The sequence below is a fragment of the Silurus aristotelis genome (assembly GCF_946808225.1).
Source record: "Silurus aristotelis genome assembly, chromosome: 14".
Lineage (NCBI taxonomy): Eukaryota > Metazoa > Chordata > Actinopteri > Siluriformes > Siluridae > Silurus > Silurus aristotelis.
The window spans coordinates 27,759,549-27,765,443 of record NC_139587.1 but is presented as its reverse complement, the minus strand read 5'-3'; the positions used below and the strand labels follow the sequence as shown (position 1 = coordinate 27,765,443).

General features: G+C 39.1%; 1 protein-coding gene across 1 annotated transcript in view; it reads right to left on the bottom strand.

Moving 5' to 3' along the window:
- Positions 1-5,220, bottom strand: part of smpd3 (sphingomyelin phosphodiesterase 3) — a 44,445-nt gene extending 39,225 nt beyond the window's left edge. Inside the window, exon 1 of the mRNA XM_083561190.1 lies at positions 4,951-5,220. The gene's annotated coding sequence lies outside the window, so the exon portion shown is untranslated. The remainder of the gene's footprint in view (positions 1-4,950) is intronic.
- Between the last annotated feature and the right edge of the window lie 675 nt (positions 5,221-5,895).

The window sequence follows — 5,895 nt, the reverse complement described above, 5'->3', positions numbered from 1 at the left end:
TTTGTCTTTTTGTTTGCGTGTGTGTTTTCCTGAAACAGAGTGTCTAAAAATGTCATGGTAATACAGGCAAAGATAGATGGATAGATGGATGGATGGATGGATGGATGGATGGATGGCACTTTGCGACCTGCACGTACGGTATTGAGGGTAGAAAGACATATTACGCTTGATTTCATATCTCATTTGCGAAAAGATAACCTGCTATCAGAGCTACTGTCAGGGACCTTATAATCCTTTCGTTTTTTTTTTTTTTTACCTAATCCCGATCGTCTGCTCTCTCCCTACAGCAGTGTCCTACACACCTACACTTCAAAGATATGAAATAATGATTGTTACACTCCACGTAGTGCACTGGATATCAAAACCCTAGCCATCTGGGATTGAGCTACTGAATCTGATTCTTTCATTTGCAGTTTAGTCATGGCTGAAGTGTGAAGTGTTCATCTTCGGTGGCTGAAAGTGTAATATCACACCCAGAGAAACTGAACAACACTCCGTATTATCCTCTGCTTTGGAGGATCATACACAGCTGATAGTAAATCCTTCTTCGGCCATTAGGAATAATAACAAACACACGTCGGGGTTTTCGAAGTCGTGGACGACAAAATGGAGTATAAGTGATGCCATGAAAGCCACGAGGAGACAGAAATCTCCAGATGGCAGCAGTGTTGATTCAGTTCAGTTTGATTTGATTCAATTCGATTTTTATATGTATAAATCATTTAACCATACAAATACACACAAAGCAGCATTATTGGTAGATACTCCACATCTGGAGTGTTTACAGTTCATATTAAGTGCAGAGAAAATAAAAAAATTTACAAAATGTAGCAGACAAATATTTAAATAATGATAGAAAAGTGAATTTTCCAGATTGTTTAGCAACGACAGATAATTCTCGACATGATGTAGCCACACAAAGAAGTGCTCCAGAACACAAAACTATCAGAGATTCTGCTTTTTTGAGCTGTAGTCACATTATTTGAATTGATTTATTTGACTTTTTTCACTATTAATTTAGCATAGCTTAACATTGAGGATTGCTAAAAAGCAAAAAAGTTGTAAAATAGCAACAAAAATATAAATTTAAAAAAGAGTGACTATAGCTCAAAAAGCTGAATCTCTGATAGTTTGGTGTTTTAGGGCACTTATTTGTGTGTTTATTTTATACTGTGAAAGAATGACATTAGCCCTGACTTTATAGAAGCATCTTTTGCAACTAATCAATCTGAGAGGGTTATAAGGCCATCTCCAAAAAAATATTTTATTGAATTTTTTTTATTTTATTTTTTTTTTATGACGATTACATTTTGTGGTATAAAATTTTTATATAATGGCTACAAACATAATAGAAAGCAAAACTGCAATGTTAAAGATTTGGCACGATTTATTTTTAAGCATTATGTTTGAAAATGCTCGTTATATCTGCGATATCTCAGGAAAGCATTCTGCAAAATATAATTTTTGTGATATTGATATTAAATATTAGATCAACATGTCAGTCAGGTTTATCTGAAAATGTCCAAAATTCTTCAAATTTAATCTTCGGAAGGATGAAGAGATAAAAATCTGACATTTTCCATCTCCCGTGAAGTGCAGAAAGTTTTGGTTACACTATTTGGCATTTACCCAAACACACACACACACTCACACACACACACACACACACACACACACACACACACACACACACACATCAACTTGTGCTGTTAATATCATGAACAGCAGCTACGCTAATTCCTCTCCACTGCTTCTCTTTCTCTCCCCATCCCGAGGCTTCCTGAGGTTTGGCCAGCTCCAGTCACGTCCCACCTCGTGAAGATTATGGACCTATGGATGATCATGGAGAAGTAGATGCCGAGTGTTTAAAGGCCCTGGCATGGAGAAGCTGATGCTGGATCTATGATGATCACAAATTGTTCTGTATTGTTGAAAGATTTATGACCAAACTTTTGATGTCACCCATATGAGGATGGGTTCCCCTTTGAGTCTGGTTCCTCTCAAGGTTTCTTCCTCATATCATCTAAGGGAGTTTTTCCTTGCCACTGTCGCCACGGCTGCTCATCAGGGACAAACGCACACCATTCACCTTCACTGTTGTTTTCTGTAAAGCTGCTTTGAGACAATGTCTGTTGTGAAAAGCGCTATACAAATAAACTTGACTTGACTTGACACACACACACACACACATATTAAGAGAGTGTATTAATCACAAAAAGCTCTTTGAAATTATAAATTAGCTCCAGTCTCGAGTCTCGAGTCACAGGTCAGGGGGGGGGGAAACAGGACTCCACCGAGGCATCCTGATTTTATTTCCCACAACATCTACGAAAAATACAAAAACCAACAACACACTCATATATCTGAGTCATACATCTGAGTGTTCGCCGGAAAGAGTGCACTTATTTGCAACCTCCTGAACAGATCATTTCTCGCCATTCTCTCACTGCTTGACCAAAACAATCAGTCCTGGATCATCTCCCTGAGGAGGATCTCAGCAGGGTTCTAGCTGAACTCAAGCACGTTTTGGATGCAGGTCCAATCTGACTCGATCCGGAATCGATCCAAACGGAGGTTGTCGCATGTTCTGGGGTGTAGATGATGATTTTCTGAAGAAGCTGATCTGATGCACAGAAGTTTGTGCAGCCAAAATGTTCTGTACATGTATGATGGAATGTGATAGATGATCTGCCTATTAATGGTAATTAGTCATGTTATATCATAACTGGTATTTTATGTATTTAAGCTCTGTGATGTCCATGTACACGTCATTCCTATTCTATACGTTTAATGTGCTGAGACAAATCAAATAACAAGCAAACCAAAAAAGCATAGTGGACTGGGTTTCTAAATTTTACTCAACCATGATTTCACATTACTTCCGTTTTCGGTTTGTTTTTTGGAGGCAAACAACCCTTTATAAGCTCCGCCCCCAAAAAAACCCCAGAATCATCTGTTAAGGAGAATTTCCGAATTCAGACCAAAAACAGAGAAAATGTCCTCAGATCCCAAATGGAAAAAAATCAGGAAGAAGGTAAAGCACTCTGAGACAGTCAAGGAGCAAGAGTCACGAGACGTGATGAGACGAGACGAGACGAGACCAGACGAGTCCTGGGATGAGTTCAATCTCACATGATGTCTAAAGAAAGGAAGAAGCCGCTGTGTGTCCTCTCGGTGGGATTATTGAGCTGAACAGTGAACAGAGACTGGATTAGAGATTTACTGTATGCTATTTAATATGTGTGTGTGTGTGTGTGTGTGTGTGTGTGTGTGAGACAAAGAAAAAAGAGAGTGTGTAAGAGAGTGTCAGTGAGAAAGGGATCAATATTTCAGTCTTCTCCTGGGAAATATTCATCACTGACTCATGTTTTAAGGTCACATGCCCAACATGGAGCATATGTTAACCTATTTTACATCATATATATCATATATATATGGCCTGTATATATTTTTTTTGTGTGTGTGAGTGTGTGTGAGTGTGGAAAAAAAAGGATTGCTGACACAGGCAGAACCGCACCTCATTTGTTTTAGTTCGATTGGAGCGTACATCATGCTAAATACAAAGATATACAGTGTTCAGTTCAAATAATAAATAAAGCAGAACATGAACGTGCGAGAAACGTGCCAAAGCAACATGCACGTCTTTCACGACACACACGTCGGTGTCACACAGATCGGGATGGATATAAAAAAATAAACGTCACAGAGGAGGTGCCAAACAACAGATGCTGCTTATAATATAATATAATATAATATAATATAATATAATATAATATAATATAATATAATATAATATATACTGTACGTTTTCACTTACGTTATAGCAGCTACAAACGCTCATTCCCTCTCAAACACACACAGCTTATGCTATATTATATTATATTATATTACACCTTTTTGTTATGAAACTCTTGCACTGGAGACTCCTTCCATTAATGTTACATATACAGCCTACTTGTCTACTATGGAAGGATCTGTTGCTATGGAAACCACAGCGTATTTTGAAAGCCACTAAATCATACGCCGACACCTCCGATATAAAAGATGGTGTAATAACTGGTAAAGATTACAGCACCAATTAAACGCGCATTTAATAGAGTATATATATATATATATATATATATATATATATATATATATATATATATATATATATATATATATATATATATTTATATATATACCTCTTCCAGAGAAAGTTAGAAAACATGGGTGGTTTGGACGCATTTAATCTGTTCTCCTGTAAATTTGTATATTGTGCATTGCACAGTCCCACAAACAGGCTATTAAACACACACACACACACACACACACACACACACACACACACACACACACACACACACACACACCTGCCCCCAGCTTTGTCTTACTGCCATGCAAATCAACATTCAAATGATTCCCTTCGACATGCAGCCAAAACTGGGTGCTCTGCAAAAGTGAAGCAACAGCAACACACACACACACACACACACACACACACACACACACACACACACACACACACCAAATAGGGTGCATTTCCACGTCACCGGGGTGGTACCCTCGAGGGAACATCTTTGTTACCTTTAATGTGCATCTGTTCCATGTGATGTGTGTGGAGTGTGTATATATCAGGTGCGTTATTCAGGCGTTAGGTGCACCTTTTTAGCAAAACACTGACACACACACACACACACACACACACACACCTTTCCAGGTAGATGCTACCCATTAAAGGTACAATGGATGGTAAGAAGGAAAGGTGTGGTTTGAGTGCGAAAATCTCGTGCATGCAAATTTCAAAGCAATATGTTACAAGGGATTCATACTAGACGCTGGTGTGTGTGTGTGTGTGTGTGTGTGTGTGTGTGTATGTGTGTGTGTGTGTGTGTGTGTGTGTGTGTGTGTGTTTAGGAAATCCATCCACACCACCCATCCTCTCCCAACTTTAAGAATGATCATACTCACACTTCATCCTTCTGCTCTGATCTCCTCGAGGTTCTCCACAAGATTCTCCCTCGGTTCTTCTCAAGGTTCTCGGGATCAGAACCCAGCACCAGTGATTCTTTACCTTCCTTTCTTTGTCTCGCTTTTGTCCTTGTTTTCTTTCTTCCTTCCTTCCTTCGTTCAGTGTGTGTATGCGTGTGTGTGTGTGTGTGTGTGTGTCCACACTGCTCGAGCGGCTTGATTTGCGGATGTGTGGCGCTTCTCTCTCTCCAGCACCAGCGCGCTTTGAACAGCGCCGTTGACGTCATTACTTCAGACCACGCCTACTCCTGACATGGAAAACCAAGGAGTTCAAAAGCAGAATATTTTATATTCCCTGCACATTTTTACAGGCTGAAGTTTATATTTCTTTCAGATGATCAGGAGCTGCTTTGTTGTTGTTGTTTTTTTTTCAACTTGCATTTGTGTTTGTGAACATCATCATCCAGTCATGATTCATAATCATCAACCTGCTCAAGGTGGAACCTGAAGACGTGGGAACACTGGGCATGGGATAGGGAAAGTCAGTATGAATGGGTCTTCTGTTCAACACAGGACACACACACACACACACACACACACACACACACACACACACACACACACACACACACACACACACATTCACACCTCCTAGGAATTTATTTAACTGAATAAACCTCACTGAATATTTTTTTATATATAGGAGTAATCTCCAAATCTCATGATTTCTTGGTTTCCACCCAAAATCCTTGAACTCTACACAGAGAGTATTTGGGTAAACTCAGAGACATGACCCACTGACAAAATTATCATCAACCTCAACACAAATAATCTCGATCTAGCAACACACACCCAGAACACCACTATTAAATATACCATTTCAGGAAACCGAGGCAGTATTTTTCCTGAAAACTTAACAAATTCCTCAAAGGCAGAGGTCTTCAA